This window comes from Crinia signifera, chromosome 8 (assembly GCF_055691185.1).
Source record: "Crinia signifera chromosome 8, ASM5569118v1, whole genome shotgun sequence".
NCBI lineage: Eukaryota > Metazoa > Chordata > Amphibia > Anura > Myobatrachidae > Crinia > Crinia signifera.
The window spans coordinates 65,292,379-65,315,387 of record NC_139224.1 but is presented as its reverse complement, the minus strand read 5'-3'; the positions used below and the strand labels follow the sequence as shown (position 1 = coordinate 65,315,387).

The 23,009-nt window shown below is 39.2% G+C and overlaps 42 non-coding genes and 8 pseudogenes across 42 annotated transcripts; all 50 read left to right on the top strand.

Moving 5' to 3' along the window:
- The first annotated feature begins 168 nt into the window (after positions 1-168).
- On the top strand, positions 169-287 carry LOC146033247 (5S ribosomal RNA). Its single transcript, XR_014458657.1, has one exon. It is a non-coding gene; the product is annotated as a 5S ribosomal RNA (ribosomal RNA).
- Positions 288-632: 345 nt separating this feature from the next.
- Positions 633-751, top strand: LOC146027899 (5S ribosomal RNA; annotated as a pseudogene).
- Positions 752-1,095: 344 nt separating this feature from the next.
- On the top strand, positions 1,096-1,214 carry LOC146033424 (5S ribosomal RNA). The gene has a single exon (XR_014458834.1). It is a non-coding gene; the product is annotated as a 5S ribosomal RNA (ribosomal RNA).
- A 342-nt stretch (positions 1,215-1,556) lies between these two features.
- LOC146031524 (5S ribosomal RNA) lies at positions 1,557-1,675 on the top strand. The gene has a single exon (XR_014456989.1). It is a non-coding gene; the product is annotated as a 5S ribosomal RNA (ribosomal RNA).
- A 346-nt stretch (positions 1,676-2,021) lies between these two features.
- On the top strand, positions 2,022-2,140 carry LOC146027356 (5S ribosomal RNA). Its single transcript, XR_014454759.1, has one exon. It is a non-coding gene; the product is annotated as a 5S ribosomal RNA (ribosomal RNA).
- Positions 2,141-2,482: 342 nt separating this feature from the next.
- Positions 2,483-2,601, top strand: LOC146033246 (5S ribosomal RNA). The gene has a single exon (XR_014458655.1). It is a non-coding gene; the product is annotated as a 5S ribosomal RNA (ribosomal RNA).
- A 345-nt stretch (positions 2,602-2,946) lies between these two features.
- On the top strand, positions 2,947-3,065 carry LOC146027898 (5S ribosomal RNA; annotated as a pseudogene).
- Positions 3,066-3,410: 345 nt separating this feature from the next.
- On the top strand, positions 3,411-3,529 carry LOC146034931 (5S ribosomal RNA). The gene has a single exon (XR_014460334.1). It is a non-coding gene; the product is annotated as a 5S ribosomal RNA (ribosomal RNA).
- A 345-nt stretch (positions 3,530-3,874) lies between these two features.
- On the top strand, positions 3,875-3,993 carry LOC146032901 (5S ribosomal RNA). Its single transcript, XR_014458313.1, has one exon. It is a non-coding gene; the product is annotated as a 5S ribosomal RNA (ribosomal RNA).
- A 345-nt stretch (positions 3,994-4,338) lies between these two features.
- Positions 4,339-4,457, top strand: LOC146033834 (5S ribosomal RNA). Its single transcript, XR_014459243.1, has one exon. It is a non-coding gene; the product is annotated as a 5S ribosomal RNA (ribosomal RNA).
- Positions 4,458-4,802: 345 nt separating this feature from the next.
- On the top strand, positions 4,803-4,921 carry LOC146034697 (5S ribosomal RNA). Its single transcript, XR_014460101.1, has one exon. It is a non-coding gene; the product is annotated as a 5S ribosomal RNA (ribosomal RNA).
- Positions 4,922-5,267: 346 nt separating this feature from the next.
- LOC146030627 (5S ribosomal RNA) lies at positions 5,268-5,386 on the top strand. The gene has a single exon (XR_014456116.1). It is a non-coding gene; the product is annotated as a 5S ribosomal RNA (ribosomal RNA).
- Positions 5,387-5,731: 345 nt separating this feature from the next.
- Positions 5,732-5,850, top strand: LOC146027355 (5S ribosomal RNA). The gene has a single exon (XR_014454758.1). It is a non-coding gene; the product is annotated as a 5S ribosomal RNA (ribosomal RNA).
- A 342-nt stretch (positions 5,851-6,192) lies between these two features.
- LOC146033245 (5S ribosomal RNA) lies at positions 6,193-6,311 on the top strand. The gene has a single exon (XR_014458654.1). It is a non-coding gene; the product is annotated as a 5S ribosomal RNA (ribosomal RNA).
- Positions 6,312-6,656: 345 nt separating this feature from the next.
- Positions 6,657-6,775, top strand: LOC146028194 (5S ribosomal RNA; annotated as a pseudogene).
- Positions 6,776-7,120: 345 nt separating this feature from the next.
- LOC146034930 (5S ribosomal RNA) lies at positions 7,121-7,239 on the top strand. The gene has a single exon (XR_014460333.1). It is a non-coding gene; the product is annotated as a 5S ribosomal RNA (ribosomal RNA).
- A 345-nt stretch (positions 7,240-7,584) lies between these two features.
- Positions 7,585-7,703, top strand: LOC146032898 (5S ribosomal RNA). The gene has a single exon (XR_014458311.1). It is a non-coding gene; the product is annotated as a 5S ribosomal RNA (ribosomal RNA).
- A 345-nt stretch (positions 7,704-8,048) lies between these two features.
- Positions 8,049-8,167, top strand: LOC146034734 (5S ribosomal RNA). The gene has a single exon (XR_014460137.1). It is a non-coding gene; the product is annotated as a 5S ribosomal RNA (ribosomal RNA).
- A 345-nt stretch (positions 8,168-8,512) lies between these two features.
- Positions 8,513-8,631, top strand: LOC146034696 (5S ribosomal RNA). The gene has a single exon (XR_014460100.1). It is a non-coding gene; the product is annotated as a 5S ribosomal RNA (ribosomal RNA).
- A 346-nt stretch (positions 8,632-8,977) lies between these two features.
- LOC146030626 (5S ribosomal RNA) lies at positions 8,978-9,096 on the top strand. The gene has a single exon (XR_014456115.1). It is a non-coding gene; the product is annotated as a 5S ribosomal RNA (ribosomal RNA).
- Positions 9,097-9,441: 345 nt separating this feature from the next.
- LOC146033571 (5S ribosomal RNA) lies at positions 9,442-9,560 on the top strand. Its single transcript, XR_014458980.1, has one exon. It is a non-coding gene; the product is annotated as a 5S ribosomal RNA (ribosomal RNA).
- Positions 9,561-9,903: 343 nt separating this feature from the next.
- LOC146028335 (5S ribosomal RNA) lies at positions 9,904-10,022 on the top strand (annotated as a pseudogene).
- A 345-nt stretch (positions 10,023-10,367) lies between these two features.
- LOC146034508 (5S ribosomal RNA) lies at positions 10,368-10,486 on the top strand. Its single transcript, XR_014459913.1, has one exon. It is a non-coding gene; the product is annotated as a 5S ribosomal RNA (ribosomal RNA).
- Positions 10,487-10,827: 341 nt separating this feature from the next.
- LOC146032046 (5S ribosomal RNA) lies at positions 10,828-10,946 on the top strand. The gene has a single exon (XR_014457494.1). It is a non-coding gene; the product is annotated as a 5S ribosomal RNA (ribosomal RNA).
- Positions 10,947-11,290: 344 nt separating this feature from the next.
- LOC146033423 (5S ribosomal RNA) lies at positions 11,291-11,409 on the top strand. Its single transcript, XR_014458833.1, has one exon. It is a non-coding gene; the product is annotated as a 5S ribosomal RNA (ribosomal RNA).
- Positions 11,410-11,751: 342 nt separating this feature from the next.
- On the top strand, positions 11,752-11,870 carry LOC146031523 (5S ribosomal RNA). Its single transcript, XR_014456988.1, has one exon. It is a non-coding gene; the product is annotated as a 5S ribosomal RNA (ribosomal RNA).
- A 344-nt stretch (positions 11,871-12,214) lies between these two features.
- LOC146027354 (5S ribosomal RNA) lies at positions 12,215-12,333 on the top strand. The gene has a single exon (XR_014454757.1). It is a non-coding gene; the product is annotated as a 5S ribosomal RNA (ribosomal RNA).
- Positions 12,334-12,675: 342 nt separating this feature from the next.
- LOC146033244 (5S ribosomal RNA) lies at positions 12,676-12,794 on the top strand. The gene has a single exon (XR_014458653.1). It is a non-coding gene; the product is annotated as a 5S ribosomal RNA (ribosomal RNA).
- Positions 12,795-13,139: 345 nt separating this feature from the next.
- On the top strand, positions 13,140-13,258 carry LOC146027897 (5S ribosomal RNA; annotated as a pseudogene).
- Positions 13,259-13,603: 345 nt separating this feature from the next.
- Positions 13,604-13,722, top strand: LOC146031852 (5S ribosomal RNA). Its single transcript, XR_014457305.1, has one exon. It is a non-coding gene; the product is annotated as a 5S ribosomal RNA (ribosomal RNA).
- A 345-nt stretch (positions 13,723-14,067) lies between these two features.
- LOC146032897 (5S ribosomal RNA) lies at positions 14,068-14,186 on the top strand. Its single transcript, XR_014458310.1, has one exon. It is a non-coding gene; the product is annotated as a 5S ribosomal RNA (ribosomal RNA).
- A 344-nt stretch (positions 14,187-14,530) lies between these two features.
- Positions 14,531-14,649, top strand: LOC146033778 (5S ribosomal RNA). The gene has a single exon (XR_014459187.1). It is a non-coding gene; the product is annotated as a 5S ribosomal RNA (ribosomal RNA).
- A 345-nt stretch (positions 14,650-14,994) lies between these two features.
- On the top strand, positions 14,995-15,112 carry LOC146034331 (5S ribosomal RNA). The gene has a single exon (XR_014459738.1). It is a non-coding gene; the product is annotated as a 5S ribosomal RNA (ribosomal RNA).
- A 345-nt stretch (positions 15,113-15,457) lies between these two features.
- LOC146027668 (5S ribosomal RNA) lies at positions 15,458-15,576 on the top strand. The gene has a single exon (XR_014455057.1). It is a non-coding gene; the product is annotated as a 5S ribosomal RNA (ribosomal RNA).
- A 342-nt stretch (positions 15,577-15,918) lies between these two features.
- LOC146027451 (5S ribosomal RNA) lies at positions 15,919-16,037 on the top strand. The gene has a single exon (XR_014454852.1). It is a non-coding gene; the product is annotated as a 5S ribosomal RNA (ribosomal RNA).
- A 343-nt stretch (positions 16,038-16,380) lies between these two features.
- Positions 16,381-16,499, top strand: LOC146028164 (5S ribosomal RNA; annotated as a pseudogene).
- A 345-nt stretch (positions 16,500-16,844) lies between these two features.
- LOC146032896 (5S ribosomal RNA) lies at positions 16,845-16,963 on the top strand. Its single transcript, XR_014458309.1, has one exon. It is a non-coding gene; the product is annotated as a 5S ribosomal RNA (ribosomal RNA).
- A 344-nt stretch (positions 16,964-17,307) lies between these two features.
- On the top strand, positions 17,308-17,426 carry LOC146034585 (5S ribosomal RNA). Its single transcript, XR_014459990.1, has one exon. It is a non-coding gene; the product is annotated as a 5S ribosomal RNA (ribosomal RNA).
- A 344-nt stretch (positions 17,427-17,770) lies between these two features.
- On the top strand, positions 17,771-17,889 carry LOC146033422 (5S ribosomal RNA). The gene has a single exon (XR_014458831.1). It is a non-coding gene; the product is annotated as a 5S ribosomal RNA (ribosomal RNA).
- A 342-nt stretch (positions 17,890-18,231) lies between these two features.
- LOC146031522 (5S ribosomal RNA) lies at positions 18,232-18,350 on the top strand. The gene has a single exon (XR_014456987.1). It is a non-coding gene; the product is annotated as a 5S ribosomal RNA (ribosomal RNA).
- Positions 18,351-18,694: 344 nt separating this feature from the next.
- On the top strand, positions 18,695-18,813 carry LOC146027353 (5S ribosomal RNA). The gene has a single exon (XR_014454756.1). It is a non-coding gene; the product is annotated as a 5S ribosomal RNA (ribosomal RNA).
- A 342-nt stretch (positions 18,814-19,155) lies between these two features.
- On the top strand, positions 19,156-19,274 carry LOC146033243 (5S ribosomal RNA). The gene has a single exon (XR_014458652.1). It is a non-coding gene; the product is annotated as a 5S ribosomal RNA (ribosomal RNA).
- A 345-nt stretch (positions 19,275-19,619) lies between these two features.
- LOC146027896 (5S ribosomal RNA) lies at positions 19,620-19,738 on the top strand (annotated as a pseudogene).
- Positions 19,739-20,083: 345 nt separating this feature from the next.
- On the top strand, positions 20,084-20,202 carry LOC146031851 (5S ribosomal RNA). Its single transcript, XR_014457304.1, has one exon. It is a non-coding gene; the product is annotated as a 5S ribosomal RNA (ribosomal RNA).
- A 345-nt stretch (positions 20,203-20,547) lies between these two features.
- LOC146032895 (5S ribosomal RNA) lies at positions 20,548-20,666 on the top strand. The gene has a single exon (XR_014458308.1). It is a non-coding gene; the product is annotated as a 5S ribosomal RNA (ribosomal RNA).
- Positions 20,667-21,010: 344 nt separating this feature from the next.
- Positions 21,011-21,129, top strand: LOC146033777 (5S ribosomal RNA). Its single transcript, XR_014459186.1, has one exon. It is a non-coding gene; the product is annotated as a 5S ribosomal RNA (ribosomal RNA).
- Positions 21,130-21,474: 345 nt separating this feature from the next.
- On the top strand, positions 21,475-21,592 carry LOC146034330 (5S ribosomal RNA). The gene has a single exon (XR_014459737.1). It is a non-coding gene; the product is annotated as a 5S ribosomal RNA (ribosomal RNA).
- Positions 21,593-21,937: 345 nt separating this feature from the next.
- Positions 21,938-22,056, top strand: LOC146027667 (5S ribosomal RNA). Its single transcript, XR_014455056.1, has one exon. It is a non-coding gene; the product is annotated as a 5S ribosomal RNA (ribosomal RNA).
- A 342-nt stretch (positions 22,057-22,398) lies between these two features.
- On the top strand, positions 22,399-22,517 carry LOC146027450 (5S ribosomal RNA). The gene has a single exon (XR_014454851.1). It is a non-coding gene; the product is annotated as a 5S ribosomal RNA (ribosomal RNA).
- A 343-nt stretch (positions 22,518-22,860) lies between these two features.
- Positions 22,861-22,979, top strand: LOC146028163 (5S ribosomal RNA; annotated as a pseudogene).
- The last annotated feature ends 30 nt before the right edge of the window (positions 22,980-23,009 follow it).

Here is a 23,009-nt window from a genome sequence, read left to right as displayed (position 1 = left end):
AGCCTCTTTAGTAGATTAATTTGAGACCACCTGCTTATATCATGTCCTGTAGGTCTTTTTACATTACCAACACATGATTTTTTTCAGTAAGCCAAAACAGTTAGGAAACATTTTTATTAGCTTACCTGGTTATAGAAGTAGAAGAGGGCAAAATAGTGCCTGTATCTCACCTACAGCCATACCACATTGGATACGCCCAATCTCGTCTGATCTTGGAAGCTAAGCGGTGTTAGGCCTGGTTAGTACTTGGGTGGGAGACCATATGGGAACACCAGGTGCTGTAGGTTTTTTCCCATTACTGGCAATTTGTTTTTATTCTCTAGCTATTTAAATTGGAAACTTTTTCTTTTTATTGCTGATACAGACATTTGGGAGAGGTCAAACAGACACAATAGTCATCACCTAAAGACTTACCACACTGTTTCGGCCCAATTCCAACTGCTTTTGGCAGCTAAACAGTGTTGAGCCTCTTTAGTAGATTAATTTGAGACCACCTGCTTATATCATGTCATGTAGGTCTTTTTACATTACCAACACATGATTTTTTTCAGTAAGCCAAAACAGTTAGGAAACTTTTTTATTAACTTACCTGGTTATAGAAGTAGAAGAGGGCAAAAAAGTGCCTGTATCTCAGCTACAGCCATACCACATTGGATATGCCTAATCTCGTCTGATCTTGGAAGCAAAGCAGTGTTGGGCCTGGTTAGTACTTGGGTGGGAGACCATATGGGAACAACAGGTGCTGTAGGTTTTTTCCCATTACTGGCAAATTGTTTTTATTCTCTAGCTATTTAAATTGGAAACTTTTTCTTTTTATTGCCGATACAGACATTTGGGAGAGGTCAAACAGACACAATAGTCATCACCTAAAGACTTACCACACTGTTTCGGCCCAATTCCAACTGCTTTTGGCAGCTAAACAGTGTTGAGCCTCTTTAGTAGATTAATTTGAGACCACCTGCTTATATCATGTCATGTAGGTCTTTTTACATTACCAACACATGATTTTTTTCAGTAAGCCAATACAGTTAGGAAACTTTTTTATTAACTTACCTGGTTATAGAAGTAGAAGAGGGCAAAAAGTGCCTGTATCTCACCTACAGCCATACCACATTGGATACGCCCAATCTCGTCTGATCTTGGAAGCTAAGCAGTGTTGGGCCTGGTTAGTACTTGGGTGGGAGACCATATTGGAACACCTGGTGCTGTAGGATTTTTTCCATTACTGGCAAATTGTTTTTATTCTCTAGCTATTTAAATTGGAAACTTTTTTTTATTGCCAGTACAGACATTTAAAAGAGGTCAAACAGACACAATAGCCATCACCTAAAAACTTACCACACTGTTTAGGCCCAATTCCAACTGCTTTTGGCAGCTAAACAGTGTTGAGCCTCTTTAGTAGATTAATTTGAGACCACCTGCTTATATCATGTCATGTAGGTCTTTTTACATTACCAACACATGATTTTTTTCAGTAAGCCAATACAGTTAGGAAACTTTTTTATTAACTTACCTGGTTATAGAAGTAGAAGAGGGCAAAAAAGTGCCTGTATCTCACCTACAGCCATACCACATTGGATACGCTCAATCTCGTCTGATCTTGGAAGCTAAGCAGTGTTGGGCCTGGTTAGTACTTAGGTGGGAGACCACATGGGAACACCAGGTGCTGTAGGTTTTTTTCCCATTACTGGCAAATTGTTTTGATTCTCTAGCTATTTAAATTGAAAACTTTTTCTTTTTATTGCTGATACAGACATTTGGAAGAGGTCAAACAGACACAATAGCCATCACCTAAAAACTTACCACACTGTTTCAGCCCAATTCCAACTGCTTTTGGCAGCTAAACAGTGTTGAGCCTCTTTAGTAGATTAATTTGAGACCACCTGCTTATATCATGTCCTGTAGGTCTTTTTACATTACCAACACATGATTTTTTTCAGTAAGCCAAAACTGTTAGGAAACTTTTTTATTAGCTTACCTGGTTATAGAAGTAGAAGAGGGCAAAAAAGTGCTTGTATTTCACCTACAGCCATACCACATTGGATACGCCCAATCTCGTCTGTTCTTGGAAGCTAAGCAGTGTTGGGCCTGGTTAGTACTTGGGTGGGAGACCACATGGGAACACCCAGTGCTGTAGGATTTTTTCCATTACTGGCAAATTGTTTTTATTCTCTAGCTATTTAAATTGGAAACTTTTTTTTATTGCCAGTACAGACATTTGGAAGAGGTCAAACAGACACAATAGCCATCACCTAAAAACTTACCACACTGTTTAGGCCCAATTCCAACTGCTTTTGGCAGCTAAACAGTGTTGAGCCTCTTTAGTAGATTAATTTGAGACCACCTGCTTATATCATGTCCTGTAGGTCTTTTTACATTACCAACACATGATTTTTTTCAGTAAGCCAAAACAGTTAGGAAACATTTTTATTAGCTTACCTGGTTATAGAAGTAGAAGAGGGCAAAATAGTGCCTGTATCTCACCTACAGCCATACCACATTGGATACGCCCAATCTCGTCTGATCTTGGAAGCTAAGCGGTGTTAGGCCTGGTTAGTACTTGGGTGGGAGACCATATGGGAACACCAGGTGCTGTAGGTTTTTTCCCATTACTGGCAATTTGTTTTTATTCTCTAGCTATTTAAATTGGAAACTTTTTCTTTTTATTGCTGATACAGACATTTGGGAGAGGTCAAACAGACACAATAGTCATCACCTAAAGACTTACCACACTGTTTCGGCCCAATTCCAACTGCTTTTGGCAGCTAAACAGTGTTGAGCCTCTTTAGTAGATTAATTTGAGACCACCTGCTTATATCATGTCATGTAGGTCTTTTTACATTACCAACACATGATTTTTTTCAGTAAGCCAAAACAGTTAGGAAACTTTTTTATTAACTTACCTGGTTATAGAAGTAGAAGAGGGCAAAAAAGTGCCTGTATCTCAGCTACAGCCATACCACATTGGATATGCCTAATCTCGTCTGATCTTGGAAGCAAAGCAGTGTTGGGCCTGGTTAGTACTTGGGTGGGAGACCATATGGGAACAACAGGTGCTGTAGGTTTTTTCCCATTACTGGCAAATTGTTTTTATTCTCTAGCTATTTAAATTGGAAACTTTTTCTTTTTATTGCCGATACAGACATTTGGGAGAGGTCAAACAGACACAATAGTCATCACCTAAAGACTTACCACACTGTTTCGGCCCAATTCCAACTGCTTTTGGCAGCTAAACAGTGTTGAGCCTCTTTAGTAGATTAATTTGAGACCACCTGCTTATATCATGTCATGTAGGTCTTTTTACATTACCAACACATGATTTTTTTCAGTAAGCCAATACAGTTAGGAAACTTTTTTAATAACTTACCTGGTTATAGAAGTAGAAGAGGGCAAAAAAGTGCCTGTATCTCACCTACAGCCATACCACATTGGATACGCCCAATCTTATCTGATCTTGGAAGCTAAGCAGTGTTGGGCCTGGTTAGTACTTGGGTGGGAGACCACATGGGAACACCAGGTGCTCTAGGCTTTTTCCCATTACTGGCAAATTGTTTTTATTCTCTAGCTATTTAAATTGGAAACTTTTTCTTTTTATTGCCGATACAGACATTTGGGAGAGGTCAAACAGACACAATAGTCATCACCTAAAGACTTACCACACTGTTTCGGCCCAATTCCAACTGCTTTTGGCAGCTAAACAGTGTTGAGCCTCTTTAGTAGATTAATTTGAGACCACCTGCTTATATCATGTCATGTAGGTCTTTTTACATTACCAACACATGATTTTTTTCAGTAAGCCAAAACAGTTAGGAAACTTTTTTATTAACTTACCTGGTTATAGAAGTAGAACAGGGCAAAAAAGTGCCTGTATCTCACCTACAGCCATACCACATTGGATATGCCTAATCTCGTCTGATCTTGGAAGCTAAGCAGTGTTGGGCCTGGTTAGTACTTGGGTGGGAGACCATATGGGAACACCAGGTGCTGTAGGTTTTTTCCCATTACTGGCAAATTGTTTTTATTCTCTAGCTATTTAAATTGGAAACTTTTTCTTTTTATTGCCGATACAGACATTTGGGAGAGGTCAAACAGACACAATAGTCATCACCTAAAGACTTACCACACTGTTTCGGCCCAATTCCAACTGCTTTTGGCAGCTAAACAGTGTTGAGCCTCTTTAGTAGATTAATTTGAGACCACCTGCTTATATCATGTCATGTAGGTCTTTTTACATTACCAACACATGATTTTTTTCAGTAAGCCAATACAGTTAGGAAACTTTTTTATTAACTTACATGGTTATAGAAGTAGAAGAGGGCAAAAAATTGCCTGTATCTCACCTACAGCCATACCACATTGGATACGACCAATCTTATCTGATCTTGGAAGCTAAGCAGTGTTGGGCCTGGTTAGTACTTGGGTGGGAGACCATATGGGAACACCAGGTGCTGTAGGTTTTTTCCCATTACTGGCAAATTGTTTTTATTCTCTAGCTATTTAAATTGGAAACTTTTTCTTTTTATTGCCGATACAGACATTTGGGAGAGGTCAAACAGACACAATAGTCATCACCAAAAGACTTACCACACTGTTTCGGCCCAATTCCAACTGCTTTTGGCAGCTAAACAGTGTTGAGCCTCTTTAGTAGATTAATTTGAGACCACCTGCTTATATCATGTCATGTAGGTCTTTTTACATTACCAACACATGATTTTTTTCAGTAAGCCAAAACAGTTAGGAAACTTTTTTATTAACTTACCTGGTTATAGAAGTAGAAGAGGGCAAAAAAGTGCCTGTATCTCACCTACAGCCATACCACATTATATATGCCTAATCTCGTCTGATCTTGGAAGCTAAGCAGTGTTGGGCCTGGTTAGTACTTGGGTGGGAGACCATATGGGAACACCAGGTGCTGTAGGTTTTTTTAATATTACTGGCAAATTGTTTTTATTCTCTAGCTATTTAAATTGGAAACTTTTTCTTTTTATTGCCGATACAGACATTTGGGAGAGGTCAAACAGACACAATAGTCATCACCTAAAGACTTACCACACTGTTTCGGCCCAATTCCAACTGCTTTTGGCAGCTAAACAGTGTTGAGCCTCTTTAGTAGATTAATTTGAGACCACCTGCTTATATCATGTCATGTAGGTCTTTTTACATTACCAACACATGATTTTTTTCAGTAAGCCAATACAGTTAGGAAACTTTTTTATTAACTTACCTGGTTATAGAAGTAGAAGAGGGCAAAAAAGTGCCTGTATCTCACCTACAGCCATACCACATTGGATACGCCCAATCTCGTCTGATCTTGGAAGCTAAGCAGTGTTGGGCCTGGTTAGTACTTAGGTGGGAGACCACATGGGAACACCAGGTGCTGTAGGTTTTTTCCCATTACTGGCAAATTGTTTTGATTCTCTAGCTATTTAAATTGGAAACTTTTTCTTTTTATTGCCGATACAGACATTTGGAAGAGGTCAAACAGACACAATAGCCATCACCTAAAAACTTACCACACTGTTTCGGCCCAAGTCCAACTGCTTTTGGCAGCTAAACAGTGTTGAGCCTCTTTAGTAGATTAATTTGAGACCACCTGCTTATATCATGTCCTGTAGGTCTTTTTACATTACCAACACATGATTTTTTTCAGTAAGCCAAAACTGTTAGGAAACTTTTTTATTAGCTTACCTGGTTATAGAAGTAGAAGAGGGCAAAAAAGTGCTTGCATTTCACCTACAGCCATACCACATTGGATACGCCCAATCTCGTCTGTTCTTGGAAGCTAAGCAGTGTTGGGCCTGGTTAGTACTTGGGTGGGAGACCACATGGGAACACCCAGTGCTGTAGGATTTTTTCCATTACTGGCAAATTGTTTTTATTCTCTAGCTATTTAAATTGGAAACTTTTTTTTATTGCCAGTACAGACATTTGGAAGAGGTCAAACAGACACAATAGCCATCACCTAAAAACTTACCACACTGTTTAGGCCCAATTCCAACTGCTTTTGGCAGCTAAACAGTGTTGAGCCTCTTTAGTAGATTAATTTGAGACCACCTGCTTATATCATGTCCTGTAGGTCTTTTTACATTACCAACACATGATTTTTTTCAGTAAGCCAAAACAGTTAGGAAACATTTTTATTAGCTTACCTGGTTATAGAAGTAGAAGAGGGCAAAATAGTGCCTGTATCTCACCTACAGCCATACCACATTGGATACGCCCAATCTCGTCTGATCTTGGAAGCTAAGCGGTGTTAGGCCTGGTTAGTACTTGGGTGGGAGACCATATGGGAACACCAGGTGCTGTAGGTTTTTTCCCATTACTGGCAATTTGTTTTTATTCTCTAGCTATTTAAATTGGAAACTTTTTCTTTTTATTGCTGATACAGACATTTGGGAGAGGTCAAACAGACACAATAGTCATCACCTAAAGACTTACCACACTGTTTCGGCCCAATTCCAACTGCTTTTGGCAGCTAAACAGTGTTGAGCCTCTTTAGTAGATTAATTTGAGACCACCTGCTTATATCATGTCATGTAGGTCTTTTTACATTACCAACACATGATTTTTTTCAGTAAGCCAAAACAGTTAGGAAACTTTTTTATTAACTTACCTGGTTATAGAAGTAGAAGAGGGCAAAAAAGTGCCTGTATCTCAGCTACAGCCATACCACATTGGATATGCCTAATCTCGTCTGATCTTGGAAGCAAAGCAGTGTTGGGCCTGGTTAGTACTTAGGTGGGAGACCATATGGGAACAACAGGTGCTGTAGGTTTTTTCCCATTACTGGCAAATTGTTTTTATTCTCTAGCTATTTAAATTGGAAACTTTTTCTTTTTATTGCCGATACAGACATTTGGGAGAGGTCAAACAGACACAATAGTCATCACCTAAAGACTTACCACACTGTTTCGGCCCAATTCCAACTGCTTTTGGCAGCTAAACAGTGTTGAGCCTCTTTAGTAGATTAATTTGAGACCACCTGCTTATATCATGTCATGTAGGTCTTTTTACATTACCAACACATGATTTTTTTCAGTAAGCCAATACAGTTAGGAAACTTTTTTAATAACTTACCTGGTTATAGAAGTAGAAGAGGGCAAAAAAGTGCCTGTATCTCACCTACAGCCATACCACATTGGATACGCCCAATCTTATCTGATCTTGGAAGCTAAGCAGTGTTGGGCCTGGTTAGTACTTGGGTGGGAGACCACATGGGAACACCAGGTGCTCTAGGCTTTTTCCCATTACTGGCAAATTGTTTTTATTCTCTAGCTATTTAAATTGGAAACTTTTTCTTTTTATTGCCGATACAGACATTTGGGAGAGGTCAAACAGACACAATAGTCATCACCTAAAGACTTACCACACTGTTTCGGCCCAATTCCAACTGCTTTTGGCAGCTAAACAGTGTTGAGCCTCTTTAGTAGATTAATTTGAGACCAACTGCTTATATCATGTCATGTAGGTCTTTTTACATTACCAACACATGATTTTTTTCAGTAAGCCAAAACAGTTAGGAAACTTTTTTATTAACTTACCTGGTTATAGAAGTAGAACAGGGCAAAAAAGTGCCTGTATCTCACCTACAGCCATACCACATTGGATATGCCTAATCTCGTCTGATCTTGGAAGCTAAGCAGTGTTGGGCCTGGTTAGTACTTGGGTGGGAGACCATATGGGAACACCAGGTGCTGTAGGTTTTTTCCCATTACTGGCAAATTGTTTTTATTCTCTAGCTATTTAAATTGGAAACTTTTTCTTTTTATTGCCGATACAGACATTTGGGAGAGGTCAAACAGACACAATAGTCATCACCTAAAGACTTACCACACTGTTTCGGCCCAATTCCAACTGCTTTTGGCAGCTAAACAGTGTTGAGCCTCTTTAGTAGATTAATTTGAGACCACCTGCTTATATCATGTCATGTAGGTCTTTTTACATTACCAACACATGATTTTTTTCAGTAAGCCAATACAGTTAGGAAACTTTTTTATTAACTTACATGGTTATAGAAGTAGAAGAGGGCAAAAAATTGCCTGTATCTCACCTACAGCCATGCCACATTGGATACGACCAATCTTATCTGATCTTGGAAGCTAAGCAGTGTTGGGCCTGGTTAGTACTTGGGTGGGAGACCATATGGGAACACCAGGTGCTGTAGGTTTTTTCCCATTACTGGCAAATTGTTTTTATTCTCTAGCTATTTAAATTGGAAACTTTTTCTTTTTATTGCCGATACAGACATTTGGGAGAGGTCAAACAGACACAATAGTCATCACCAAAAGACTTACCACACTGTTTCGGCCCAATTCCAACTGCTTTTGGCAGCTAAACAGTGTTGAGCCTCTTTAGTAGATTAATTTGAGACCACCTGCTTATATCATGTCATGTAGGTCTTTTTACATTACCAACACATGATTTTTTTCAGTAAGCCAAAACAGTTAGGAAACTTTTTTATTAACTTACCTGGTTATAGAAGTAGAAGAGGGCAAAAAAGTGCCTGTATCTCACCTACAGCCATACCACATTATATATGCCTAATCTCGTCTGATCTTGGAAGCTAAGCAGTGTTGGGCCTGGTTAGTACTTGGGTGGGAGACCATATGGGAACACCAGGTGCTGTAGGTTTTTTTAATATTACTGGCAAATTGTTTTTATTCTCTAGCTATTTAAATTGGAAACTTTTTCTTTTTATTGCCGATACAGACATTTGGGAGAGGTCAAACAGACACAATAGTCATCACCTAAAGACTTACCACACTGTTTCGGCCCAATTCCAACTGCTTTTGGCAGCTAAACAGTGTTGAGCCTCTTTAGTAGATTAATTTGAGACCACCTGCTTATATCATGTCATGTAGGTCTTTTTACATTACCAACACATGATTTTTTTCAGTAAGCCAATACAGTTAGGAAACTTTTTTATTAACTTACCTGGTTATAGAAGTAGAAGAGGGCAAAAAAGTGCCTGTATCTCACCTACAGCCATACCACATTGGATACGCCCAATCTCGTCTGATCTTGGAAGCTAAGCAGTGTTGGGCCTGGTTAGTACTTAGGTGGGAGACCACATGGGAACACCAGGTGCTGTAGGTTTTTTCCCATTACTGGCAAATTGTTTTGATTCTCTAGCTATTTAAATTGGAAACTTTTTCTTTTTATTGCCGATACAGACATTTGGAAGAGGTCAAACAGACACAATAGCCATCACCTAAAAACTTACCACACTGTTTCGGCCCAAGTCCAACTGCTTTTGGCAGCTAAACAGTGTTGAGCCTCTTTAGTAGATTAATTTGAGACCACCTGCTTATATCATGTCCTGTAGGTCTTTTTACATTACCAACACATGATTTTTTTCAGTAAGCCAAAACTGTTAGGAAACTTTTTTATTAGCTTACCTGGTTATAGAAGTAGAAGAGGGCAAAAAAGTGCTTGCATTTCACCTACAGCCATACCACATTGGATACGCCCAATCTCGTCTGTTCTTGGAAGCTAAGCAGTGTTGGGCCTGGTTAGTACTTGGGTGGGAGACCACATGGGAACACCCGGTGCTGTAGGATTTTTTCCATTACTGGCAAATTGTTTTTATTCTCTAGCTATTTAAATTGGAAACTTTTTTTTATTGCCAGTACAGACATTTGGAAGTGGTCAAACAGACACAATAGCCATCACCTAAAAACTTACCACACTGTTTAGGCCCAATTCCAACTGCTTTTGGCAGCTAAACAGTGTTGAGCCTCTTTAGTAGATTAATTTGAGACCACCTGCTTATATCATGTCATGTAGGTCTTTTTACATTACTAACACATGATTTTTGTTCCGTAAGCCAAAACAGTTAGGAAACCTTTTTATTAACTTACCTGGTTATAGAAGTAGAAGAGGGCAAAATAGTGCCTGTATCTCACCTACAGCCATACCACATTGGATATGCCTAATCTCGTTTGATCGTGGAAGCTAAGAAGTGTTGGGCCTGGTTAGTACTTGGGTGGGAGACCATATGGGAACACCAGGTGCTGTAGGTTTTTTCCCATTACTGGAAAATTGTTTTTATTCTCTAGCTATTTTAATTGGAAACTTTTTCTTTTTATTGCCGATACAGACATTTGGGAGAGGTCAAACAGACACAATAGTCATCACCTAAAGACTTACCACACTGTTTCGGCCCAATTCCAACTGCTTTTGGCAGCTAAACAGTGTTGAGCCTCTTTAGTAGATTAATTTGAGACCACCTGCTTATATCATGTCATGTAGGTCTTTTTACATTACCAACACATGATTTTTTTCAGTAAGCCAATACAGTTAGGAAACTTTTTTATTAACTTACCTGGTTATAGAAGTAGAAGAGGGCAAAAAAGTGCCTGTATCTCACCTACAGCCATACCACATTGGATACACTTAATCTCGTCTGATCTTGGAAGCTAAGCAGTGTTGGGCCTGGTTAGTACTTAGGTGGGAGACGACATGGGAACACCAGGTGCTGTAGGTTTTTTCCCATTACTGGCAAATTGTTTTGATTCTCTAGCTATTTAAATTGGAAAAAATTTTTTATTGCCAGTACAGACATTTGGAAGAGGTCAAACAGACACAATAGCCATCACCTAAAACTTACCACACTGTTTCGGCCCAATTCCAACTGCTTTTGGCAGCTAAACAGTGTTGAGCCTCTTTAGTAGATTAAATTGAGACCACCTGCTTATATCATGTCCTGTAGGTCTTTTTACTTTACCAACACATGATTTTTTTCAGTAAGCCAAAACTGTTAGGAAACTTTTTTATTAGCTTACCTGGTTATAGAAGTAGAAGAGGGCAAAATAGTGCCTGTATCACACCTACAGCCATACCACATTGGATACGCCCAATCTCGTCTGATCTTGGAAGCTAAGCAGTGTTGGGCCTGGTTAGTACTTAGGTGGGAGACCATATGGGAACACCAGGTGTTGTAGGTTTTTTCCCATTACTGGCAAATTGTTTTTATTCTCTAGCTATTTAAATTGGAAACTTTTTCTTTTTATTGCCGATACAGACATTTGGGAGAGGTCAAACAGACACAATAGTCATCAACTAAACACTTACCACACTGTTTCGGCCCAATTCCAACTGCTTTTGGCAGCTAAACAGTGTTGAGCCACTTTAGTAGATTAATTTGAGACCACCTGCTTATATCATGTCATGGAGGTCTTTTTACATTACCAACACATGATTTTTTTCAGTAAGCCAATACAGTTAGGAAACTTTTTTATTAACTTACCTGGTTATAGAAGTAGAAGAGGGCAAAAAGTGCCTGTATCTCACCTACAGCCATACCACATTGGATACGCCCAATCTCGTCTGATCTTGGAAGCTAAGCAGTGTTGGGCCTGGTTAGTACTTGGGTGGGAGACCATATTGGAACACCTGGTGCTGTAGGATTTTTTCCATTACTGGCAAATTGTTTTTATTCTCTAGCTATTTAAATTGGAAACTTTTTTTTATTGCCAGTACAGACATTTAAAAGAGGTCAAACAGACACAATAGCCATCACCTAAAAACTTACCACACTGTTTAGGCCCAATTCCAACTGCTTTTGGCAGCTAAACAGTGTTGAGCCTCTTTAGTAGATTAATTTGAGACCACCTGCTTATATCATGTCATGTAGGTCTTTTTACATTACCAACACATGATTTTTTTCAGTAAGCCAATACAGTTAGGAAACTTTTTTATTAACTTACCTGGTTATAGAAGTAGAAGAGGGCAAAAAAGTGCCTGTATCTCACCTACAGCCATACCACATTGGATACGCTCAATCTCGTCTGATCTTGGAAGCTAAGCAGTGTTGGGCCTGGTTAGTACTTAGGTGGGAGACCACATGGGAACACCAGGTGCTGTAGGTTTTTTCCCATTACTGGCAAATTGTTTTGATTCTCTAGCTATTTAAATTAAAACTTTTTCTTTTTATTGCTGATACAGACATTTGGAAGAGGTCAAACAGACACAATAGCCATCACCTAAAAACTTACCACACTGTTTCAGCCCAATTCCAACTGCTTTTGGCAGCTAAACAGTGTTGAGCCTCTTTAGTAGATTAATTTGAGACCACCTGCTTATATCATGTCCTGTAGGTCTTTTTACATTACCAACACATGATTTTTTTCAGTAAGCCAAAACTGTTAGGAAACTTTTTTATTAGCTTACCTGGTTATAGAAGTAGAAGAGGGCAAAAAAGTGCTTGTATTTCACCTACAGCCATACCACATTGGATACGCCCAATCTCGTCTGTTCTTGGAAGCTAAGCAGTGTTGGGCCTGGTTAGTACTTGGGTGGGAGACCACATGGGAACACCCAGTGCTGTAGGATTTTTTCCATTACTGGCAAATTGTTTTTATTCTCTAGCTATTTAAATTGGAAACTTTTTTTTATTGCCAGTACAGACATTTGGAAGAGGTCAAACAGACACAATAGCCATCACCTAAAAACTTACCACACTGTTTAGGCCCAATTCCAACTGCTTTTGGCAGCTAAACAGTGTTGAGCCTCTTTAGTAGATTAATTTGAGACCACCTGCTTATATCATGTCCTGTAGGTCTTTTTACATTACCAACACATGATTTTTTTCAGTAAGCCAAAACAGTTAGGAAACATTTTTATTAGCTTACCTGGTTATAGAAGTAGAAGAGGGCAAAATAGTGCCTATATCTCACCTACAGCCATACCACATTGGATACGCCCAATCTCGTCTGATCTTGGAAGCTAAGCGGTGTTAGGCCTGGTTAGTACTTGGGTGGGAGACCATATGGGAACACCAGGTGCTGTAGGTTTTTTCCCATTACTGGCAATTTGTTTTTATTCTCTAGCTATTTAAATTGGAAACTTTTTCTTTTTATTGCTGATACAGACATTTGGGAGAGGTCAAACAGACACAATAGTCATCACCTAAAGACTTACCACACTGTTTCGGCCCAATTCCAACTGCTTTTGGCAGCTAAACAGTGTTGAGCCTCTTTAGTAGATTAATTTGAGACCACCTGCTTATATCATGTCATGTAGGTCTTTTTACATTACCAACACATGATTTTTTTCAGTAAGCCAAAACAGTTAGGAAACTTTTTTATTAACTTACCTGGTTATAGAAGTAGAAGAGGGCAAAAAAGTGCCTGTATCTCAGCTACAGCCATACCACATTGGATATGCCTAATCTCGTCTGATCTTGGAAGCAAAGCAGTGTTGGGCCTGGTTAGTACTTGGGTGGGAGACCATATGGGAACAACAGGTGCTGTAGGTTTTTTCCCATTACTGGCAAATTGTTTTTATTCTCTAGCTATTTAAATTGGAAACTTTTTCTTTTTATTGCCGATACAGACATTTGGGAGAGGTCAAACAGACACAATAGTCATCACCTAAAGACTTACCACACTGTTTCGGCCCAATTCCAACTGCTTTTGGCAGCTAAACAGTGTTGAGCCTCTTTAGTAGATTAATTTGAGACCACCTGCTTATATCATGTCATGTAGGTCTTTTTACATTACCAACACATGATTTTTTTCAGTAAGCCAATACAGTTAGGAAACTTTTTTAATAACTTACCTGGTTATAGAAGTAGAAGAGGGCAAAAAAGTGCCTGTATCTCACCTACAGCCATACCACATTGGATACGCCCAATCTTATCTGATCTTGGAAGCTAAGCAGTGTTGGGCCTGGTTAGTACTTGGGTGGGAGACCATATGGGAACACCAGGTGCTGTAGGTTTTTTCCCATTACTGGCAAATTGTTTTTATTCTCTAGCTATTTAAATTGGAAACTTTTTCTTTTTATTGCCGATACAGACATTTGGGAGAGGTCAAACAGACACAATAGTCATCACCTAAAGACTTACCACACTGTTTCGGCCCAATTCCAACTGCTTTTGGCAGCTAAACAGTGTTGAGCCTCTTTAGTAGATTAATTTGAGACCACCTGCTTATATCATGTCATGTAGGTCTTTTTACATTACCAACACATGATTTTTTTCAGTAAGCCAAAACAGTTAGGAAACTTTTTTATTAACTTACCTGGTTATAGAAGTAGAACAGGGCAAAAAAGTGCCTGTATCTCACCTACAGCCATACCACATTGGATATGCCTAATCTCGTCTGATCTTGGAAGCTAAGCAGTGTTGGGCCTGGTTAGTACTTGGGTGGGAGACCATATGGGAACACCAGGTGCTGTAGGTTTTTTCCCATTACTGGCAAATTTTTTTATTCTCTAGCTATTTAAATTGGAAACTTTTTCTTTTTATTGCCGATACAGACATTTGGGAGAGGTCAAACAGACACAATAGTCATCACCTAAAGACTTACCACACTGTTTCGGCCCAATTCCAACTGCTTTTGGCAGCTAAACAGTGTTGAGCCTCTTTAGTAGATTAATTTGAGACCACCTGCTTATATCATGTCATGTAGGTCTTTTTACATTACCAACACATGATTTTTTTCAGTAAGCCAATACAGTTAGGAAACTTTTTTATTAACTTACCTGGTTATAGAAGTAGAAGAGGGCAAAAAAGTGCCTGTATCTCACCTACAGCCATACCACATTGGATACGCCCAATCTTGTCTGATCTTGGAAGCTAAGCAGTGTTGGGCCTGGTTAGTACTTAGGTGGGAGACCACATTGGAACACCAGGTGCTGTAGGTTTTTTCCCATTACTGGCAAATTGTTTTGATTCTCTAGCTATTTAAATTGGAAACTTTTTCTTTTTATTGCCGATACAGACATTTGGAAGAGGTCAAACAGACACAATAGCCATCACCTAAAAACTTACCACACTGTTTCGGCCCAATTCCAACTGCTTTTGGCAGCTAAACAGTGTTGAGCCTCTTTAGTAGATTAATTTGAGACCACCTGCTTATATCATGTCATGTAGGTCTTTTTACATTACCAACACATGATTTTTTTCAGTAAGCCAAAACAGTTAGGAAACTTTTTTATTAACTTACCTGGTTATAGAAGTAGAAGAGGGCAAAAAAGTGCCTGTATCTCACCTACAGCCATACCACATTGGATATGCCTAATCTCGTCTGATCTTGGAAACTAAGCAGTGTTGGGCCTGGTTAGTACTTGGTGGGAGACCATATGGGAACACCAGGTGCTGTAGGTTTTTTCCCATTACTGGCAAATTGTTTTTATTCTCTAGCTATTTAAATTGGAAACTTTTTCTTTTTATTGCCGATACAGACATTTGGGAGAGGTCAAACAGACACAATAGTCATCACCTAAAGACTTACCACACTGTTTCGGCCCAATTCCAACTGCTTTTGGCAGCTAAACAGTGTTGAGCCTCTTTAGTAGATTAATTTGAGACCACCTGCTTATATCATGTCATGTAGGTCTTTTTACATTAGCAACACATGATTTTTTTCAGTAAGCCAATACAGTTAGGAAACTTTTTTATTAACTTACCTGGTTATAGAAGTAGAAGAGGGCAAAAAAGTGCCTGTATCTCACCTACAGCCATACCACATTGGCTACGCCCAATCTCGTCTGATCTTGGAAGCTAAGCAGTGTTGGGCCTGGTTAGTACTTGGGTGGGAGACCACATTGGGACACCCGGTGCTGTAGGATTTTTTCCATTACTGGCAAATTGTTTTTATTCTCTAGCTATTTAAATTGGAAACTTTTTTTTATTGCCAGTACAGACATTTGGAAGAGGTCAAACAGACACAATAGCCATCACCTAAAAACTTACCACACTGTTTAGGCCCAATTCCAACTGCTTTTGGCAGCTAAACAGTGTTGAGCCTCTTTAGTAGATTAATTTGAGACCACCTGCTTATATCATGTCCTGTAGGTCTTTTTACATTACCAACACATGATTTTTTTCAGTAAGCCAAAACTGTTAGGAAACTTTTTTATTAGCTTACCTGGTTATAGAAGTAGAAGAGGGCAAAAAAGTGCTCGTATTTCACCTACAGCCATACCACATTGGATACGCCCATTCTCGTCTGTTCTTGGAAGCTAAGCAGTGTTGGGCCTGGTTAGTACTTGGGTGGGAGACCACATGGGAACACCCGGTGCTGTAGGATTTTTTCCATTACTGGCAAATTGTTTTTATTCTCTAGCTATTTAAATTGGAAACTTTTTTTTATTGCCAGTACAGACATTTGGAAGAGGTCAAACAGACACAATAGCCATCACCTAAAAACTTACCACACTGTTTAGGCCCAATTCCAACTGCTTTTGGCAGCTAAACAGTGTTGAGCCTCTTTAGTAGATTAATTTGAGACCACCTGCTTATATCATGTCATGTAGGTCTTTTTACATTACCAACACATGATTTTTGTTCCGTAAGCCAAAACAGTTAGGAAACTTTTTTATTAACTTACCTGGTTATAGAAGTAGAAGAGGGCAAAATAGTGCCTGTATCTCACCTACAGCCATACCACATTGGATATGCCTAATCTCGTCTGATCGTGGAAGCTAAGAAGTGTTGGGCCTGGTTAGTACTTGGGTGGGAGACCATATGGGAACACCAGGTGCTGTAGGTTTTTTCCCATTACTGGCAAATTGTTTTTATTCTCTAGCTATTTTAATTGGAAACTTTTTCTTTTTATTGCCGATACAGACATTTGGGAGAGGTCAAACAGACACAATAGTCATCACCTAAAGACTTACCACACTGTTTCGGCCCAATTCCAACTGCTTTTGGCAGCTAAACAGTGTTGAGCCTCTTTAGTAGATTAATTTGAGACCACCTGCTTATATCATGTCATGTAGGTCTTTTTACATTACCAACACATGATTTTTTTCAGTAAGCCAAAACAGTTAGGAAACTTTTTTATTAACTTACCTGGTTATAGAAGTAGAACAGGGCAAAAAAGTGCCTGTATCTCACCTACAGCCATACCACATTGGATATGCCTAATCTCGTCTGATCTTGGAAGCTAAGCAGTGTTGGGCCTGGTTAGTACTTGGGTGGGAGACCATATGGGAACACCAGGTGCTGTAGGTTTTTTCCCATTACTGGCAAATTTTTTTATTCTCTAGCTATTTAAATTGGAAACTTTTTCTTTTTATTGCCGATACAGACATTTGGGAGAGGTCAAACAGACACAATAGTCATCACCTAAAGACTTACCACACTGTTTCGGCCCAATTCCAACTGCTTTTGGCAGCTAAACAGTGTTGAGCCTCTTTAGTAGATTAATTTGAGACCACCTGCTTATATCATGTCATGTAGGTCTTTTTACATTACCAACACATGATTTTTTTCAGTAAGCCAATACAGTTAGGAAACTTTTTTATTAACTTACCTGGTTATAGAAGTAGAAGAGGGCAAAAAAGTGCCTGTATCTCACCTACAGCCATACCACATTGGATATGCCCAATCTTGTCTGATCTTGGAAGCTAAGCAGTGTTGGGCCTGGTTAGTACTTAGGTGGGAGACCACATTGGAACACCAGGTGCTGTAGGTTTTTTCCCATTACTGGCAAATTGTTTTGATTCTCTAGCTATTTAAATTGGAAACTTTTTCTTTTTATTGCCGATACAGACATTTGGGAGAGGTCAAACAGACACAATAGTCATCAACTAAACACTTACCACACTGTTTCGGCCCAATTCCAACTGCTTTTGGCAGCTAAACAGTGTTGAGCCACTTTAGTAGATTAATTTGAGACCACCTGCTTATATCATGTCATGGAGGTCTTTTTACATTACCAACACATGATTTTTTTCAGTAAGCCAATACAGTTAGGAAACTTTTTTATTAACTTACCTGGTTATAGAAGTAGAAGAGGGCAAAAAGTGCCTGTATCTCACCTACAGCCATACCACATTGGATACGCCCAATCTCGTCTGATCTTGGAAGCTAAGCAGTGTTGGGCCTGGTTAGTACTTGGGTGGGAGACCATATTGGAACACCTGGTGCTGTAGGATTTTTTCCATTACTGGCAAATTGTTTTTATTCTCTAGCTATTTAAATTGGAAACTTTTTTTTATTGCCAGTACAGACATTTAAAAGAGGTCAAACAGACACAATAGCCATCACCTAAAAACTTACCACACTGTTTAGGCCCAATTCCAACTGCTTTTGGCAGCTAAACAGTGTTGAGCCTCTTTAGTAGATTAATTTGAGACCACCTGCTTATATCATGTCATGTAGGTCTTTTTACATTACCAACACATGATTTTTTTCAGTAAGCCAATACAGTTAGGAAACTTTTTTATTAACTTACCTGGTTATAGAAGTAGAAGAGGGCAAAAAAGTGCCTGTATCTCACCTACAGCCATACCACATTGGATACGCTCAATCTCGTCTGATCTTGGAAGCTAAGCAGTGTTGGGCCTGGTTAGTACTTAGGTGGGAGACCACATGGGAACACCAGGTGCTGTAGGTTTTTTCCCATTACTGGCAAATTGTTTTGATTCTCTAGCTATTTAAATTAAAACTTTTTCTTTTTATTGCTGATACAGACATTTGGAAGAGGTCAAACAGACACAATAGCCATCACCTAAAAACTTACCACACTGTTTCAGCCCAATTCCAACTGCTTTTGGCAGCTAAACAGTGTTGAGCCTCTTTAGTAGATTAATTTGAGACCACCTGCTTATATCATGTCCTGTAGGTCTTTTTACATTACCAACACATGATTTTTTTCAGTAAGCCAAAACTGTTAGGAAACTTTTTTATTAGCTTACCTGGTTATAGAAGTAGAAGAGGGCAAAAAAGTGCTTGTATTTCACCTACAGCCATACCACATTGGATACGCCCAATCTCGTCTGTTCTTGGAAGCTAAGCAGTGTTGGGCCTGGTTAGTACTTGGGTGGGAGACCACATGGGAACACCCAGTGCTGTAGGATTTTTTCCATTACTGGCAAATTGTTTTTATTCTCTAGCTATTTAAATTGGAAACTTTTTTTTATTGCCAGTACAGACATTTGGAAGAGGTCAAACAGACACAATAGCCATCACCTAAAAACTTACCACACTGTTTAGGCCCAATTCCAACTGCTTTTGGCAGCTAAACAGTGTTGAGCCTCTTTAGTAGATTAATTTGAGACCACCTGCTTATATCATGTCCTGTAGGTCTTTTTACATTACCAACACATGATTTTTTTCAGTAAGCCAAAACAGTTAGGAAACATTTTTATTAGCTTACCTGGTTATAGAAGTAGAAGAGGGCAAAATAGTGCCTATATCTCACCTACAGCCATACCACATTGGATACGCCCAATCTCGTCTGATCTTGGAAGCTAAGCGGTGTTAGGCCTGGTTAGTACTTGGGTGGGAGACCATATGGGAACACCAGGTGCTGTAGGTTTTTTCCCATTACTGGCAATTTGTTTTTATTCTCTAGCTATTTAAATTGGAAACTTTTTCTTTTTATTGCTGATACAGACATTTGGGAGAGGTCAAACAGACACAATAGTCATCACCTAAAGACTTACCACACTGTTTCGGCCCAATTCCAACTGCTTTTGGCAGCTAAACAGTGTTGAGCCTCTTTAGTAGATTAATTTGAGACCACCTGCTTATATCATGTCATGTAGGTCTTTTTACATTACCAACACATGATTTTTTTCAGTAAGCCAAAACAGTTAGGAAACTTTTTTATTAACTTACCTGGTTATAGAAGTAGAAGAGGGCAAAAAAGTGCCTGTATCTCAGCTACAGCCATACCACATTGGATATGCCTAATCTCGTCTGATCTTGGAAGCAAAGCAGTGTTGGGCCTGGTTAGTACTTGGGTGGGAGACCATATGGGAACAACAGGTGCTGTAGGTTTTTTCCCATTACTGGCAAATTGTTTTTATTCTCTAGCTATTTAAATTGGAAACTTTTTCTTTTTATTGCCGATACAGACATTTGGGAGAGGTCAAACAGACACAATAGTCATCACCTAAAGACTTACCACACTGTTTCGGCCCAATTCCAACTGCTTTTGGCAGCTAAACAGTGTTGAGCCTCTTTAGTAGATTAATTTGAGACCACCTGCTTATATCATGTCATGTAGGTCTTTTTACATTACCAACACATGATTTTTTTCAGTAAGCCAATACAGTTAGGAAACTTTTTTAATAACTTACCTGGTTATAGAAGTAGAAGAGGGCAAAAAAGTGCCTGTATCTCACCTACAGCCATACCACATTGGATACGCCCAATCTTATCTGATCTTGGAAGCTAAGCAGTGTTGGGCCTGGTTAGTACTTGGGTGGGAGACCATATGGGAACACCAGGTGCTGTAGGTTTTTTCCCATTACTGGCAAATTGTTTTTATTCTCTAGCTATTTAAATTGGAAACTTTTTCTTTTTATTGCCGATACAGACATTTGGGAGAGGTCAAACAGACACAATAGTCATCACCTAAAGACTTACCACACTGTTTCGGCCCAATTCCAACTGCTTTTGGCAGCTAAACAGTGTTGAGCCTCTTTAGTAGATTAATTTGAGACCACCTGCTTATATCATGTCATGTAGGTCTTTTTACATTACCAACACATGATTTTTTTCAGTAAGCCAAAACAGTTAGGAAACTTTTTTATTAACTTACCTGGTTATAGAAGTAGAACAGGGCAAAAAAGTGCCTGTATCTCACCTACAGCCATACCACATTGGATATGCCTAATCTCGTCTGATCTTGGAAGCTAAGCAGTGTTGGGCCTGGTTAGTACTTGGGTGGGAGACCATATGGGAACACCAGGTGCTGTAGGTTTTTTCCCATTACTGGCAAATTTTTTTATTCTCTAGCTATTTAAATTGGAAACTTTTTCTTTTTATTGCCGATACAGACATTTGGGAGAGGTCAAACAGACACAATAGTCATCACCTAAAGACTTACCACACTGTTTCGGCCCAATTCCAACTGCTTTTGGCAGCTAAACAGTGTTGAGCCTCTTTAGTAGATTAATTTGAGACCACCTGCTTATATCATGTCATGTAGGTCTTTTTACATTACCAACACATGATTTTTTTCAGTAAGCCAATACAGTTAGGAAACTTTTTTATTAACTTACCTGGTTATAGAAGTAGAAGAGGGCAAAAAAGTGCCTGTATCTCACCTACAGCCATACCACATTGGATACGCCCAATCTTGTCTGATCTTGGAAGCTAAGCAGTGTTGGGCCTGGTTAGTACTTAGGTGGGAGACCACATTGGAACACCAGGTGCTGTAGGTTTTTTCCCATTACTGGCAAATTGTTTTGATTCTCTAGCTATTTAAATTGGAAACTTTTTCTTTTTATTGCCGATACAGACATTTGGAAGAGGTCAAACAGACACAATAGCCATCACCTAAAAACTTACCACACTGTTTCGGCCCAATTCCAACTGCTTTTGGCAGCTAAACAGTGTTGAGCCTCTTTAGTAGATTAATTTGAGACCACCTGCTTATATCATGTCATGTAGGTCTTTTTACATTACCAACACATGATTTTTTTCAGTAAGCCAAAACAGTTAGGAAACTTTTTTATTAACTTACCTGGTTATAGAAGTAGAAGAGGGCAAAAAAGTGCCTGTATCTCACCTACAGCCATACCACATTGGATATGCCTAATCTCGTCTGATCTTGGAAACTAAGCAGTGTTGGGCCTGGTTAGTACTTGGTGGGAGACCATATGGGAACACCAGGTGCTGTAGGTTTTTTCCCATTACTGGCAAATTGTTTTTATTCTCTAGCTATTTAAATTGGAAACTTTTTCTTTTTATTGCCGATACAGACATTTGGGAGAGGTCAAACAGACACAATAGTCATCACCTAAAGACTTACCACACTGTTTCGGCCCAATTCCAACTGCTTTTGGCAGCTAAACAGTGTTGAGCCTCTTTAGTAGATTAATTTGAGACCACCTGCTTATATCATGTCATGTAGGTCTTTTTACATTAGCAACACATGATTTTTTTCAGTAAGCCAATACAGTTAGGAAACTTTTTTATTAACTTACCTGGTTATAGAAGTAGAAGAGGGCAAAAAAGTGCCTGTATCTCACCTACAGCCATACCACATTGGCTACGCCCAATCTCGTCTGATCTTGGAAGCTAAGCAGTGTTGGGCCTGGTTAGTACTTGGGTGGGAGACCACATTGGGACACCCGGTGCTGTAGGATTTTTTCCATTACTGGCAAATTGTTTTTATTCTCTAGCTATTTAAATTGGAAACTTTTTTTTATTGCCAGTACAGACATTTGGAAGAGGTCAAACAGACACAATAGCCATCACCTAAAAACTTACCACACTGTTTAGGCCCAATTCCAACTGCTTTTGGCAGCTAAACAGTGTTGAGCCTCTTTAGTAGATTAATTTGAGACCACCTGCTTATATCATGTCCTGTAGGTCTTTTTACATTACCAACACATGATTTTTTTCAGTAAGCCAAAACTGTTAGGAAACTTTTTTATTAGCTTACCTGGTTATAGAAGTAGAAGAGGGCAAAAAAGTGCTCGTATTTCACCTACAGCCATACCACATTGGATACGCCCATTCTCGTCTGTTCTTGGAAGCTAAGCAGTGTTGGGCCTGGTTAGTACTTGGGTGGGAGACCACATGGGAACACCCGGTGCTGTAGGATTTTTTCCATTACTGGCAAATTGTTTTTATTCTCTAGCTATTTAAATTGGAAACTTTTTTTTATTGCCAGTACAGACATTTGGAAGAGGTCAAACAGACACAATAGCCATCACCTAAAAACTTACCACACTGTTTAGGCCCAATTCCAACTGCTTTTGGCAGCTAAACAGTGTTGAGCCTCTTTAGTAGATTAATTTGAGACCACCTGCTTATATCATGTCATGTAGGTCTTTTTACATTACCAACACATGATTTTTGTTCCGTAAGCCAAAACAGTTAGGAAACTTTTTTATTAACTTACCTGGTTATAGAAGTAGAAGAGGGCAAAATAGTGCCTGTATCTCACCTACAGCCATACCACATTGGATATGCCTAATCTCGTCTGATCGTGGAAGCTAAGAAGTGTTGGGCCTGGTTAGTACTTGGGTGGGAGACCATATGGGAACACCAGGTGCTGTAGGTTTTTTCCCATTACTGGCAAATTGTTTTTATT